The sequence below is a fragment of the Petromyzon marinus genome, chromosome 46, assembly GCF_048934315.1.
Source record: "Petromyzon marinus isolate PM22_M1 ecotype Great Lakes invasive population chromosome 46, UKy_Petmar_22M1.pri1.0, whole genome shotgun sequence".
NCBI lineage: Eukaryota > Metazoa > Chordata > Hyperoartia > Petromyzontiformes > Petromyzontidae > Petromyzon > Petromyzon marinus.
The window spans coordinates 12,058,929-12,076,347 of record NC_133712.1 but is presented as its reverse complement, the minus strand read 5'-3'; positions in this window follow the sequence as shown (position 1 = coordinate 12,076,347).

The window sequence follows — 17,419 nt, the reverse complement described above, 5'->3', positions numbered from 1 at the left end:
GTGCCCTTATAAATGTCAACGTTCATCCTATACACTACACACTCCACTATACACTATCATACACTACACTACACACAACTATACACTATACACTGCACTACCACATACCTGTCAACCCCTTATCAGTGCCCTACCTTATAACAGAACAATTTAGAGACCTTATTGCTCACCCCGTGCCCCTGATACATCTCAACGTTCATCCTACAAAGTCCCATCATCACAAGGGAGAAACACAAACAAATAGACAATTTTATTAATATTTTTTGCCAGTATTGAAACGGCTGTGCGCCGTTTGAACCTGAAAACTAAATTTCCCTGCACAAGAATACGGGGTGAACCGTCTGGGTCGACGGGGTTGTATCTAACGCAGGGGTGGGGAATGTCCGGCCCACGGGCCGCATAAGGCCCGCGAAATCATTTGGTCTCTGGCCCTGCCAAGGCAACCGCAGGCGGGACTAGAAATTCAATAAATCTAGGAGAGCAAACCTGGAAAAGCAGTTGCGAGTAGCAACATCATCAATAGCCAGCTAACATCATCACCACACCTCGCTAAAGAGAAGCAGTTCCAGCCATCGCATTAGGGGCGAGTTAATTAAACGTTTGACCAAATATAACGGACTAATTTTTAAGTTGATAATTTTGTATGGCCTTGCGAATTATTTTATAAATATCCAAATGGCCCTTGGCAGAAAAAAGGTTCCCCAAACCCTGATCCAACCGGAATGAGTCCAACGCAGATTTGACACCCGTCCTGCAAGCGATCTCGGCGAATTGCAACGCGCGGTGGCGCCTCCCTGTGGACAGGACGCGGTACCGCACCGAGACGAGGCCCCCTGGGTGCCGGGTGGGCCCCTCTCAGTGGAGGAGGCTCGTGAAGGACGCTACGGGGGGGGAGAGGAGAGTTCAGTTTCAGTTCAGTTTATTTTGGTATAGCCCTGTGAGCCATTCGGCTCTTGAATCGGGTGCAACCACAACAAACAAAAACAAAAACACGAACGAGAAAAACATCTTGAAATGACTATGTGACTGTGCAAACAGAAAATCCATGGAAAAAAAAACAGCAAAAATATTCCTGAAAAAAGCACCGTACACCAACGCTGTGTGCAAAAAATCCCAGTGGGATGCAAGTCAAACAACAACCACAAAAACTTAGATTAAGGCCATCAGTCTAACTCCGTACTACAACAAAACAAACATGTCCAAACCAAAAAACTTTTCCAAATCACCAAAAAATAAAGCCATAATTGCAACGTAACAGTGATCACAAGGACTGTGACCGAATTTTTACAATAAACTACGTAAAAAACATGTAACACCAAATCCTAGAGCCATAGCTGGCTGCATGAGTTACTCCACAACAATAGAAGCATCGGTCGGAGTATCAAATTTTTCAATCCACCTTTAAGATCAGCACGCTAAATCAAAATACAGATAATACTTTGCAGCGTCATCCGGAGCGAAACATTTTATTTTATTTTACGCCAATGAATAGCAGTGGTAGCTAGGGGTGCTGAGTTGGAGGCAGTCGCCCTCCATCAGCAACGGAGGGCGGAGGAGCGACGCTCCGAATGACCGCTGCAAAGTACGATCTTGAGTTTTGATTATAGTGTGCTGATCTTTAAAGGTGCATTGAAAATCTTTGATACTCCGACTGATACTCCTGCTGTTATGGAGTGACTCATGCTGCCAGCTATATGGCTGAAAAGTTTGGTTGTACATGTTATGTATATCGTTTATTGTTAAATTTGAATCACAGTTCCTATGATCACTGTTACATTGTTGTTATAGCTTTATTTTGGTGATTTCGAAAATGTTTTGGTTTTAGCCATATGTGTTTGTTGTAGTACAGAGTTAGACTGATAACTTCAATCTAAATTGTCTCATGGCTGTTATTGTTTGACTTGCATCCCACTGGAATTTTTGTAAACAGCGTTGATAGACGGTGCTTTTTTTCTGGAAGACTTTGCGTTTTTTTCTTGGATTTTTATGTTGCGCGTCGTCACTTTAAGATGTTTCCTTGTTCATGTTTTTGTTTGTTGCGGTTGCACCCGATTCAAGAGCCGCATGGCTCACAGGGCTATACCAAATACATGAAACTCAAACTGAAATGTGGTTTGAAATGCAGCGAGTTGGCACGGTATGGGGCACAGGTGTTGGCATCTGCCAAGTCGTCTCAGGTCAGTAAAACCACGGCACCTGGGTCTGTCCCGTGACCTCCTGTCAGCAACGAGCTTTCGACACTTCACGTGGCCTCAAAGTGCACCTAGCCTGGCACAGGCGCCGTGGGGACGGCACCGCTACTTTGCGGTGGAATGGTGGTCGTTGTTGTTGTGTTAGAGAGCCACTAGAGGACGCTGTTCAACCACAGGGCGCTTCCTCCTTCAAAGAGGGGGAGATAAGCCAGCCATGAGCAGCAGAGAAACCGCGTGGACTCATAGACTCACACAGACTCATAGACTCGCATAGATCCACAGAGACTCACATAGAGACCCATAGACCTTACATGGAGATCCACAGACTCACAAAGAGACCCATAGACTCGCATAGAGACCCATAGACTCCCACCTTTTTGCAATATTGCGTTAACCTCTCTCATTAAATGACTATAAAATGTGCAGCGTTATTTACAGCATTTTCATGAAAACAAATCGATTTAAACCGCGTCTTAAATTAGTGTGTGTTGTTCTCTTGCAAACACATCTCCATAGCTGTCAACCCATACGGTTTACCCCGTATTACTGTGCAGGGAAATTGAGTTTTCATGTCCTTACGGCGTACAGCCATTTCGATACGGGGCAAGACACTTCTTATCTAATTGTTTGTGTTTCTCCCTTGTGATGATGGCACTTTGTAGGATGAACGTTGAGCTTTGTAAGGGGCACGGGCTGACCAACAAGGTCTGACCGCTAAGGGGTTGACTGGTGTGCATCTCACGGTGGTTGTCAAAGGGGGCCCCAACTCGTCGCTTTGGCCACCAGGAGTGCCGCGCCCTGCGTTTTGGGGGGGGGGTGGTGATGGTGGCGTGGGGGGTTCAACTCCGGGCGAGGATTTGGAATGTGCACACATGGTCATGGCGCTGCTAAGAGAGGCGATGAGTGGTGGTGGTGGTGGGGTTAGCGATCGTGTCACGGTCGGGGTGGGTGGGTGGGGGTTGCCTCATGGTGACTGATGGCCTCCGATGGATGCTGATGGACTAGATATGGGCGCACGCGTGCGAGTGTGAGCGGTGGCGCAGCGGTTAGCACCTATGAAGGACGGTACGGCACACGAGGGGGTGAGTGGCCAACACCACGCCCGGCCGCCTTTGTCTCCCTGAGTGACGATGTTTTTAAACACCGCACTCCAGGTACTCATTTGAAGCTGAGTCGACCCAGGGGAGGCTCCTGGCCGCTTCAGATAATCGTCACTGCTGTTGGCCGTGAGCGCGAATCGAATTCGGGTCGTCAGGTTCGTAGCGCAGCGCGCTAACCGCTGCACCACCGCGTCACCCAGAACGCACCGTAACGACGCGATGCCCCGATCCACAAATACGAAGACGGAGACATCATCACGGCGATGACGATGTGGTGGAGGGCGGGGGGGCGGGGTGGTGGGGGCGGGGGGGGTGGTGGGGGGCGGGGGGCCGGGTGGTGGGGGGCCGGGGGGGTTAGGGTGGTGGGGGCGGGGGGGTAGTGGGGGACCGGGGGGGGGCCGGGGGGGCGGGGTGGAGGGGCACGTGAGGTGGGGGGGGGGGTGATTCACGACGCGAGTTCAATTCGTGATTTTAATCCCCGGCCAACAGAGCCGACTCAGCTGCGCGCGCGTTCGTTTGTTTGGCGTTCCATCACGGGCACGCGGAATGTGCGCGCCCGTGCCGCTATTGTCTCGCTGTCGCCTCTGCTGATGCTGCTGATGCTGATGGTGGTGGTCGTGCTCCTGGTGATGAGGGTGCAATATTATTCAGGATAAACATCAACATCGCCATCAGCGAGTGCGAATCATTACAGGGATTATTAGTGCAATCTGACATTCATATAATCATCATCATCATCACCTTTTTATTCTTTACCAGCCATTAGTAATCAGCATAGTAAGTATTACTATTATAATTACCATCATTACCATTCATCATCAACACGACCATTAGTATTCATCATAGTAAAGCATTACTATTATAATTACCATCATTACCATTTATTCATCATCATCATCATCATCGCAATCCTCACCAATAAACTTAACTACCCGATGATGCTGGTAATAAATTGGCCACGTGACCACTTCATTGGTTGGCTTTGTCGGGTGGAGAAGGGGCTTGACGACACACAGTGGCGTACACGAGGAGAGACAAAGGCGGCCGCGCGCGGTTGCTGGCCGCCCACCCTCCTCGCGTGCCGGCGCCAGCCTTCATGGGTGCGACTCGCTCGCAGCACTTGACCCAACAGCCTGTTGAGGCTACACGTGGAGGGGATCTTTGTCTTTGTAAGAGTGGGGGAGCGGTGGTGCAGTGGTTAGCGCTACGCTTACGCTTGCGTAGCGCTAACCACCTGTCGAACCGGTTTCGATTCTCGCTCACGACCAACACCCAGTGACGATTACTGGAACCGGTCCTGGGCCTCGCCTAGGTCGACTCAGCCTCAACATGAGTACCCCGGTGCGGTGCGTCAACATCGTCACTGGGGAGACAAAGGCGGCCGGCCGTGGTGCTGGCCACCCACTCAACCCGTCGTGTGCCGTGCCGGCCTTCATAGGTGCTACTCGCTAACGGCACTTGCCCCAACAGCGGTATACGGGGGATCTTTGTCTTTGTGTAACGTGTGTGTGGGTGGTGAGCATGGCTTGTGTCTTGGTTAGACATGAGTGGGTTGTGGGTTGGGGTCAAGCCACCTCTACACAAACACGTGGCCTCATACCTCACTCACTCACCCTTTCATCCTCACCGTCACTCCCTCTCTCCACCACTCACCCCTTTCATCCTCACCCTCACTCCCTCTCTCCACCACTCACTCACCCCATAATCCTCACCCTCACTCCCTCTCTCCACCACTCACTCACCCCATAATCCTCACCCTCACTCCCTCTCTCCACCACTCACTCACCCTTTCATCCTCACCCTCACTCCTCTCCACCACTCACTCACCCCATAATCCTCACCCTTCCTCCCTCTCTCCACCACTCACTCACCCTTTCATCCTCACCCTCACTCCCTCTCTCCACCGCTGACCCCTTAATCCTCACCCTCGCTCCTCTCCACCACTCACTCACACCATAATCCTCACCCTCACTCCCTCTCTCCGCCGCTCTCTCTCTCTCACAGATGGACCAGGCGGAGTAACGCCTGTTTCCTGTTGCGCCTTCTCCACGCGCCTCTTCCACCTTCTGTGCGTGACCCACCAACCCTCGCTGCTGCCTCAACAGCGCTGGGTAGCATTCGTTCATATATAAAAGAAACAATTATTATGTTTCTATCTATCTACGTGACTTAACCGAAAGAACCAAAGAATATTAATTCCTGCAGTCACGAAAGTTTTAAGTCAAGACATCGCAAGGGGTTAATCGCAGGTGTTCATCACACGTGTGTTTATAGCAGGTGACATCGCAAGGGGTTAATCGCAGGTGTTCATCACACGTGTGTTTATAGCAGGTGACATCGCAAGGGGTTAATCGCAGGTGTTCATCACACGTGTGTTTATAGCAGGTGACATCGCAAGGGGTTAATCGCAGGTGTTCATCACACGTGTGTTTATAGCAGGTGACATCGCAGGGGTTAATCGATGGTGTTTATCACACGTGTGTTTATAGCAGGTGACATCCCAAGGGGTTAATCGCAGGTGTTCATCACGTGTGTTTATAGCAGGTGACATCGCAGGGGTTAATCGATGGTGTTCATCACACGTGTGTTTATAGCAGGTGACATCCCAAGGGGTTAATCGCAGGTGTTCGTCACGTGTGTTTATAGCAGGTGACATCGCAAGGGGTCAATCGCAGGTGTTCATCACGTGTGTTCATAGCAGGTGACATCGCAAGGGGTTAATCGCAGGTGTTCATCACGTGTGTTCATAGCAGGTGACATCCCAAAGGGTTAATCGCAGGTGTTCATCACACGTGTGTTTATAGCAGGTGACATCGCAAGGGGTTAATCGCAGGTGTTCGTCACGTGTGTTTATAGCAGGTGACATCGCAAGGGGTTAATCGCAGGTGTTCATCACGTGCGTTTATAGCAGGTGACATCGCAAGGGGTTAATCGCAGGTGTTCATCACGTGTGTTTATAGCAGGTGACATCGCAGGGGTTAATCGCAGGTGTTCATCACGTGTGTTCATAGCAGGTGACATCCCAAGGGGTTAATCGCAGGTGTTCGTCACGTGTGTTTATAGCAGGTGACATCCCAAAGGGTTAATCGCAGGTGTTCATCACACGTGTGTTTATAGCAGGTGACATCGCAAGGGGTTAATCGCAGGTGTTCATCACGTGTGTTCATAGCAGGTGACATCCCAAGGGGTTAATCGCAGCTGTTCATCACACGTGTGTTTATAGCAGGTGACATCCCAAGGGGTTAATCGCAGGTGTTCATCACGTGTGTTCATAGCAGGTGACATCCCAAAGGGTTAATCGCAGGTGTTCATCACACGTGTGTTTATAGCAGGTGACATCGCAAGGGGTTAATCGCAGGTGTTCGTCACGTGTGTTTATAGCAGGTGACATCGCAAGGGGTTAATCGCAGGTGTTCATCACGTGCGTTTATAGCAGGTGACATCGCAAGGGGTTAATCGCAGGTGTTCATTACGTGTGTTTATAGCAGGTGACATCGCAAGGGGTTAATCGCAGGTGTTCATCACGTGCGTTTATAGCAGGTGACATCGCAAGGGGTTAATCGCAGGTGTTCGTCACGTGTGTTTATAGCAGGTGACATCGCAAGGGGTTAATCGCAGGTGTTCATCACGTGCGTTTATAGCAGGTGACATCGCAAGGGGTTAATCGCAGGTGTTCATCACGTGTGTTTATAGCAGGTGACATCGCAGGGGTTAATCGCAGGTGTTCATCACGTGTGTTCATAGCAGGTGACATCCCAAGGGGTTAATCGCAGGTGTTCGTCACGTGTGTTTATAGCAGGTGACATCCCAAAGGGTTAATCGCAGGTGTTCATCACACGTGTGTTTATAGCAGGTGACATCGCAAGGGGTTAATCGCAGGTGTTCATCACGTGTGTTCATAGCAGGTGACATCCCAAGGGGTTAATCGCAGGTGTTCATCACACGTGTGTTTATAGCAGGTGACATTCCAAGGGGTTAATCGCAGGTGTTCATCACGTGTGTTCATAGCAGGTGACATCCCAAAGGGTTAATCGCAGGTGTTCATCACACGTGTGTTTATAGCAGGTGACATCGCAAGGGGTTAATCGCAGGTGTTCGTCACGTGTGTTTATAGCAGGTGACATCGCAAGGGGTTAATCGCAGGTGTTGATCACGTGCGTTTATAGCAGGTGACATCGCAAGGGGTTAATCGCAGGTGTTGATCACGTGTGTTTATAGCAGGTGACATCGCAAGGGGTTAATCGCAGGTGTTCATCACGTGCGTTCATAGCAGGTGACATCGCAAGGGGTTAATCGCAGGTGTTGATCACGTGTGTTTATAGCAGGTGACATCGCAAGGGGTTAATCGCAGGTGTTGATCACGTGTGTTTATAGCAGGTGACATCGCAGGGGTTAATCGCAGGTGTTGATCACGTGTGTTTATAGCAGGTGACATCGCAAGGGGTTAATCGCAGGTGGTCATCACGTGTGCTTATAGCAGGTGACATCGCAAGGGGTTAATCGCAGGTGTTCATCACGTGTGTTTATAGCAGGTGACATCGCAGGGGTTAATCGCAGGTGTTCATCACACGTGTGTTTATAGCAGGTGACATCGCAAGGGGTTAATCGCAGATGTTCATCACGTGTGTTCATAGCAGGTGACATCGCAAGGGGTTAATCGCAGGTGTTGATCACGTGTGTTTATAGCAGGTGACATCGCAAGGGGTTAATCGCAGGTGTTCATCACGTGTGCTTATAGCAGGTGACATCGCAAGGGGTTAATCGCAGGCGTTCATCACACGTGTGTTTATAGCAGGTGACATCGCAAGGGGTTAATCGCAGGTGTTCATCACACGTGTGTTCATAGCAGGTGACATCGCAGGGGTTAATCGCAGGTGTTCATTGCAAGGCGTTCATCGCGGGCGTTCATCGTAGGTGTTCATCATCATCATCATAGCCACCACTTAACTGCATCCTCTACGCACACCCCCGCCCCCTCTCGCGTGAGAGGGGTCCGCGTGACCACGCGAGCCCGCGCCTGCGCATTGTGCGCGTGGTGGTGATGGTGGTGAATTCTTCCGTGACACACGGAGAGAGAAGAGAGGGAGGGGGAGAGATGAGAGAGAGAGGTTAGAGGTGAGAGAGGGAGGGGGAGAGATGAGAGAGGGGGAGAGATGGTGTGTGTATGTTGATGTGTGTGTGTATGTTGATGTGTGTGTATGTTGATTTGTGTGTATGTTGATTTGTGTGTATGTTGATGTGTGTGTATGTTGATTTGTGTGTGTATGTTGATGTGTGTATGTTGATGTGTCTGTGTTGATTTGTGTGTGTATGTTGATGTGTGTGTATGTTTATGTGTGTGTGTGTTGATGTGTGTGTATGTTGATTTGTGTGTGTATGTTGATGTGTGTATGTTGATGTGTTTGTGTTGATTTGTGTGTATGTTGATTTGTGTGTGTGTTGATTTGTGTGTATGTTGATTTGTGTGTGTATGTTGATGTGTTTATATTGATGTGGGGCTAAACGGGCGTGGCACGGGCTAGAGAAGATGGAGTGATGTGGTACAGGAGGATGTGGAGCTGAGTGGACTTGCCGATGACTGGTACCAGCGGTGTCAAGATCGGCCTCTGTGGAGGAGGCTCGTGAAGGACGCTACTGGACAGTTGGAGGTAGTCGCCCTCCAACAACAACGGAGGGCGGAGGAGCGACGCTCACAACAACGAGCGGAGCGCCGGGTGGCTAAAGCACAGCAGGTTGGCACAGTAGGGGGCACAGGTGGTGCATCAGCCAGTCATCTCAGTCAGTCGACCCGTGGCACCTGGGTCTGCCCCGTGACCTCCTGCCAGCGGGCGTTCGACACTCCACGTGGCCTCAAGGTGCACATGTCCTGGCACAAGCGTCGTGGTGACGTCACCGCCACTTAGTGGCGAATGGCGGTTGTTGTTGTATTTTGAAGTGTGTGTGTGGTGATGTGTGTGTATGTTGATGTGTGTGGAGCGGTAGTGTAGCGGTTAGCACGCTGCACTACGAACCTGGCGACCCGGGTTCGATTCCCGCTCACGGCCAACACCAGTGACGATCATCTGAACCGGTTCCGGTCCTGGGCCTCCCCTAGGTCGACTCAGCCTCAAATGAGTACCTGGTGCGATGTGTAAACATCGCCGCTTGGGAGACAAAGGCGGCCGGGCGTGGTGTTGGCCACCCACTCCCTCGTATGCCGTGCCGGCCTTCGTAGGTGCTCGCTAACAGCACTTGCCCCTACAGTCTGTTAAGGCTACACGGGGGATCTTTGTCTTTGTGTGTGTTGATGTGTGTGCGTGTGTTGATGTATGTATGTTGAACTTCTTTCACGCCGTACGTAGCCAACCGTGCTAATCGGAGGTGCGGTTAAGACGATCAGTCGGGTCGCACGTGGTGGTGGTGGGGTACAATGTGGGTAACATCCACGTCTTCAAAAACGTCCTGGCTAGTGTGGAAGAGTAGGCCAAAACCCCCTTTAGAGGGAGCTCTCCAGAGCGCATGGTTTTCCGAACCACGGTCATTAAATTCAAATAAATAAAGAAGAAAACCCCATGCATAATGCGTGGGATTCTCAAAACCTTTTTTCCCACACGTTTTTCTTGCCCTTGCAAGTAACCGTGCACTCCAAGTATTCGTGGTATTGTAATGCGTTGCGTTGTACCTGCGATGACAGACACAGCGATCGGAGATGCGCGCTCGGACTCACGCCGAGACAAAAAGAGGAACACGCGGATTAGAGAACGCACGCAGGCCAATGACATCATCGTTCAAACTGTTAGTGGAGTCGGAATGTTTATTTATACTTAGAGGAATCCAATGAGCTATAAAGCTCTTTTCCACAGATGAGTGAGTGGGTGGGGGGGGGGGGGGTGTTGGGCAGGGATGCGTCACGGCCGTGGCCGAGACTCATCACGGAGTTGGCAGCCAGGGGATGGAACGCGGCCGAGAGAGGAGCGTCCGTGTGGGCACGGGTGCTGGGTGGATTGATTTGTTTACATCGCCGGATCGCGAGAGACGGCGTTTTTATGTGGGGGGTTCCTTCATCCCAGCAGTGGGATTGATCGTGGTGAGGGTTTACAATCAGAGGGATGATACCATAAGGGCTTCGTACAGAGGAGGGACGACTCAAGAGGCACCAGGAAGTCGAGCCACAGGCGAATGTGAAGGCTAGCGGTAGCAGCGGCCACGCGGTGAGCCGACGTTACCAACAACTGCCCGAGCTCTGCGCTCCCCTACATGCAAAGGTGTTCTCAGCCGATTAGTGAGGTTTCATTCAGTTGCGGGAGGGAACCGGAGCACCCGCCGAAAACCCACACGTGCGTGCGTGCGAGGGGGAAACCCTCGATCCCAGTGTTCTGCATTGCAAGGCCCCGCGGGCCACTGGCAGCCCTTGGTGGCCCTTTAGTGCGGCCCCTGACAACACACATCACCTGACAACACACAACACGTGACAACACAACACGCGACAACACGCGACAACACGTGACAACACGTGACAACACGCAACAACACGTGACAACACGCAACAACACGCAACACGTGACAACACGCAACACGTGACAACACACAACACGCGACAACACGCAACACGTGACAACACGTGACAACACGCAACAACACACAACACGTGACAACACACAACACGTGACAACACGCAACACGTGACAACACCCCCCATCACCATCATCATCGTCGTGCTGCTGTCAAACCCCACAATGGTTTCAAATGGTGTGGCGGCCCACACGACTGATGAAGTCTTGTCGGCGAAAGTGGACGCCGTCTGAAAATTATTGAAGAACACTGCTCGATCCCAAACAGATGTAGCAGGTGGAGTCCGAGCCAGTGGGTAACATGGCACCCCCTAGATTCGCACGGGAAATGAGTTGCAACAGATGGAGATTTTAAGTTTTCAGTTTTCATTTATTTTGGTATAGCCCTGTGAGCCATTCGGCTCTTGAATCGGGTGTAACCGCAACAAGCAAAAAACAAAAAAAACATGAACAAGAAAACATCTTAAAGTGACTATGTGTTGACTGTGCAAACAGAAAATCCAGACAAAAACAGCAAAATATTCCAGAAAAAGCACCGTACACCAACGCTGTGTGCAAACATCCCAGTGGGATGCAAGTCAAACAACAACAACAAGACAACTTACGTTAAGGCCATCAGTCTAACTCCGTACTACAACAAACAAACATGGCCAAACCAAAAAAAATCGTTTTCGACATCACCAAAATTAAGCCATAAAAGCAATGTAACAGTGATCATAGGAACCGTCACCGAATTTTCACAATAAACGACATAAACAACATGTAACACCAAACCCTAGAGCCATATTAGTTCACACTTTGTTGTACTACCTTCTGCTGCCGGAGCCAGGGGTAAAGTGAAAACTTCCTCGACTCGCACCCACGGGAAGGGAGTTTCAACAACATCTGAGCGCTGATCCACCGTCCCACGCTGCCGCATCAACACTGGCTGAATTGTAATCCACTATGTAACACGATTTTTTTGTTCCTGGTTAGTAAGTGTTATTTTCTAATTGCTTATGCTTTAAAAACATAGAAAATGGCTATTATTATTCCACGCAAACTTTGCTTTTGTGTCCAGGACTTTACGTGAAGGAGTGACACAAATGCACACCACGTCTTCTCATTGAAAATAGGTAAATTTCGAAATATCACGGTCCTGGTCACAAAATCAAAGTTTGTGGGAAATAATAGCCGTTTTCTGTACTTTTGAGGCATAAGCAATTAGAAAATAACACTTACTACCCAGGAACAATACATATTGTTTTTGTTAAACAGTGATAATCACAGCCAGCGTAACCATCACCAACACCACCACTGCCACTACCACCACCAACCACCACCACTACCACCACCAACCACCACCACCAACCACTGCCACCAACCACTGCCACTGCCCCTACCACCACTGCCACTACCACCACCACCACCAACCACTGTCACCACCAACCACTACCATTACCAACCACCACCACCAACCACCACCACTGCCACTACCACCACCACTACTACCACCAACCACCAACCACCACTACCACCACCACTACCACCAACCACCACTACCACCACCAACCACCACCACTACCACCAACCACCACTGCCACCACCAACCACCACTACCACTACCACCACCAACCACCACCGCTGCCACTACCACCATCACCAACCATCACCACCACTACCACCACCAACCACCACCACTACCACCAACCACCACTGCCACCACCAACCACCACTACCACTACCACCACCAACCACCACCGCTGCCACTACCACCATCACCAACCATCACCACCACTACCACCACCAACCACCACCACTACCACCAACCACCACTGCCACCACCAACATCCACCACTACCACCACCAACCACCACCACCACTACCACCACCACCACCACCAACCACCACCACCAACCACCACCACCACTACCACCACCACCACCACTACCACCACCAACCACCACCACTGCCACCACCAACCACCACCACTACCACCACCAACCACCAACCACCACCACTGCCACTACCACCACGAACCACCACCACCACTACCACCACCAACCACCACCACTGCCACTACCACCACCAACCACCACCACCACTACCACCACCAACCACCACTACCACCACCACCACCACCACTGCCACTGCCACCACCAACCACCACCACTACCACCAACCACCACTGCCACCACCAACATCCACCACTACCACCACCAACCACCACCACCACTACCACCACCACCACTACCACCACCAACCACCACCACTGCCACCACCAACCACCACCACCACTACCACCACCAACCACCACCACCAACCACCACCACTGCCACTACCACCACGAACCACCACCACCACTACCACCACCAACCACCACCACTGCCACTACCACCACCAACCACCACCACCACTACCACCACCACCACCACTGCCACTGCCACCACCAACCACCACCACTACCACCACCAACCACCACCACCAACCACCACCACTACCACCACCAACCACCACCACTACCACCACCGCCACCACCACTACCACCACCAACCACCACCACTGCCACCACCAACCACCACCACCACTGCCACTACAACCACCATTCACCACCACGAGGACGACGAGTATCAATTTCGGTGTGGCGAGTCAAAGAGGGGGGGACGATGTCATCTTTGTGTGCGGAGCGAGATCAACAATGGGGGGCCTTGTTGTACAGCCGAGGGCTTTTGGGACGTTTTAAGGTCGCTGGCGATGACATTTCGCGAAATAAATATGAAACCCCAACAGTTTTCCTTTTTAGGAGGAAAATAATATTCTTGGCAAAGAGTGAAAAATACCCAGACCTTAAAATAGACCTTGTGTGAAAAATATAAAATGTATATCATATAAATAATTCGCTCATGTGTTTGTTTTTGCAGTTCTTTGGGGAAAAACGAAACACGGCCACCTCGAGACTCCACGTGGGCCCACTCAGGACGGCGTCGGGGCAGTAACCAACACACAGCCGTCTTTGTCTCCCGAGCGTTCATGTTTACGCACTCACCGTCAACTCGTACTGTACACGCAGTTACACACGCTGTCATACAAAGACAAATGTCCAGGCGTGTTGCCCGTGACTGTAGGGGCAAGTGCTGCCCGTGACTGTAGGGGCAAGTGCTGTGAGCGAGCAGCATCCTATGAAGGCCGGCACGGCACACGAGGTGGTGAGTGGGTGGCAAAGCAACCACGCCCCGGCCGCCTTTGTCTCCCCTGCGGCGACGTTCACTACACACCGCACCAGGTACTCATTTGAGGCTGAGTCGACCTAGGGGAGGCCCCCACGACCGGTTTCAGGTAATCATCACTTGGTGTTGACCATGAATGGAACTCGGCTCGCGAGGTTCGGGGCGCTACGCTACCGCACCCCGCAAAGACAAAGGTCCCCCAGGTAGCCTTAACAGACTCTCACTCTCACACGCACACACACCTGTGTCACAGGTGTGTTGATGATGTTGATGTTGTTGATGTTGATGGTGTTGTTGATGTTGATGATGATGTTGTTGATGTTGTTGATGATGTTTATGTTGATGATGATGTTGATTATGTTGCTGATGATGTTGTTGATGTTGATTATGTTGTTGATGTTGATGATGATGTTGTTGTTGATGTTGATGATGATGTTGATGTTGTTGATGTTGATGTTGATTATGTTGTTGATGTTGATGATGATGTTGATGATGATGTTGTTGTTGATGTTGATGATGATGTTGTTGATGTTGATGATGTTGATGATGATGTTGTTGATTATGTTGTTGTTGATGATGTTGTTGATGTTGATGATGATGTTGTTGATGATGTTGTTGATGTTGTTGATGTTGATGTTGTTGATGTTGATGATGAGGTTGTTGATGTTGATGATGTTGATGATGTTGTTGTTAATGATGATGTTGATTATGTTGATGTTGTTGATGTTGATGATGTTGTTGATGATGTTTATGTTGTTGATGATGATGTTGTTGATGTTGATGATGATGTTGTTGATGTTGTTGATGATTTTGATGATGTTGTTGATGTTGTTAATGTTGTTGATGTTGTTGATGTTGTTGATGTTGTTGATGATGATGTTGATGATGATGTTGATGATGATGTTGATGTTGATGTTGTTGATGATGATGATGTTGATGATGTTGATGTTGTTGTTGATGATGTTGATGTTGTTGTTGTTGATGATGATGTTGTTGTTGATGTTGTTGATGTTGTTGATGATGATGTTGATTATGTTGATGTTGATGATGATGATGTTGATGATGTTGATGTTGTTGATGATGATGTTGATGTTGTTGATGTTGTTGATGATGATATTGATGTTGTTGTTGATGTTGATGTTGTTGTTGATGTTGTTGATGATGATGTTGATGATGATGTTGATGATGTTGATGATGATGTTGTTGATGATGATGTTGATGATGTTGTTGATGTTGTTGTTGATGTTGTTGTTGATGTTGTTGATGATGATGTTGATGTCGTTGATGATGTTGATGTTGTTGATGTTCGCGTTCAACTTTCCACTGCCTCAGAGTCCACGCGGGAGGGAAGCTCGCGCCGCTCGCGCTGCTGTCACGGCGGCGGATAAACACGCGGGGTCGCCATGGAGACGCGGAGGGCGGGGGGGAGGAGAGGGGGGGGAGCGGGGGGAGAGGGAGGGGTGGGGAGAGGGAGGGAGGTGGGGAGGGAAGCGGCTGCCAGGAATTCCCCTTAACTCGCCAAGAATGCTGGCACACGTGGTGTGGTGGGGATAGGGGAATGGAGAGAGGGTTGGAATGGAGGGGTGAGGCGAGGGGAGGGGTGAGGCGAGGGGAGGGGTGAGGGGCTGGTGAGGTGAGTGACTGGTGGGGTGAGTGACTGGTGGGGTGAGTGACGGGTGAGGTGAGTGACTGGTGAGGTGAGTGACTGGTGAGGTGAGTGACTGGTGAGGTGAGTGACTGGTGAGGTGAGTGAGGGGTGAGGTGAGTGACTGGTGGGGTGAGTGACTGGTGAGGTGAGTGACTGGTGAGGTGAGTGAGGGGTGAGGTGAGTGACTGGTGAGGTGAGTGACTGGTGAGGTGAGGGGTGAGGTGAGTGACGGGTGAGGTGAGTGACTGGTGAGGTGAGTGAGGGGTGAGGTGAGTGACTGGTGAGGTGAGTGACTGGTGAGGTGAGGGGTGAGGTGAGTGACGGGTGAGGTGAGTGACTGGTGAGGTGAGTGACTGGTGAGGTGAGGTGAGTGACTGGTGAGGTGAGTGACTGGTGAGGTGAGTGACGGGTGGGGTGAGTGACGGGTGAGGTGAGTGACTGGTGAGGTGAGTGAGGGGTGAGGTGAGTGACTGGTGAGGTGAGGGGTGAGGTGAGTGACTGGTGAGGTGAGTGACTGGTGAGGTGAGTGACGGGTGAGGTGAGTGAGGGGTGAGGTGAGTGAGGGGTGAGGTGAGTGACTGGTGAGGTGAGTGACTGGTGAGGTGAGTGACTGGTGAGGTGAGTGACTGGTGAGGTGAGTGACTGGTGGGGTGAGTGACTGGTGGGGTGAGTGACGGGTGAGGTGAGTGACTGGTGAGGTGAGTGACTGGTGGGGTGAGTGACGGGTGAGGTGAGTGGCTGGTGAGGTGAGTGACTGGTGAGGTGAGTGACTGGTGGGGTGAGTGAGGGGTGAGGTGAGTGACTGGTGAGGTGAGTGACTGGTGAGGTGAGTGACTGGTGAGGTGAGTGACTGGTGAGGTGAGGCGAGCGAGGAGTGGTGAGGCGTGAATGGTGCGGCAGAGGCATGGAGGAGCGAGCGGTGTGGTGGTGGGCAGTGCGGACTACGCGAGGCTCTGTAAGCGGGGGTCAATCTCACCGAGGTGGTGGTGGTGGTGGTGAGGAGGGGAGATGTGAGGGAGGGTGCGGTGATGGTTGTGGAGGGGCGTGAGCGGACTGGTGAGGAGAGAGGAGGATGGGGCCCGTGATGGGCCCTGTGGATGGTCAACAATCGATTCCCCACGCCCTCGCCATCGCGGATGAGCGAGGAATTTCACGCGACCATTGCACAATTATTATAACTCGAACGTGGGTCGCGGGCCTGGCACATTCACACGGTGCACCCATTGAACATAGTGCACCCATTGAACACAGTGCACCCATTGAACACGCTGTACCCATTGAACACAGTGTACCCATTCAACACATTGCACTCATTTTACACAATGTACCCATCGAACACAGTGCACCCAATTAACACAGTGCACCCATTTAACACGCTGTACCCATTGAACACAGTGCACCCATTTAACACAGTGCACCCATTTAACACGCTGTACCCATTCAACACAGTGCACCCATTCAACACAGTGCACCCATTCAACACAGTGCACCCATTCAACACAGTGCACCCATTTAACACAATGCACCCATTGAACACAGTGCACCCAATTAACACTGCACTCATTTTACACAATGTACCGATCGAACACAGTGCACCCATTTAACACAGTGTACCCATTTAACACAGCGCACCCATTTAACACAATGCACCCATTTAACACAGTGTACCCATTTAACATAGTGCACCCATTTAACACAGTGTACCCATTTAACATAACGCACC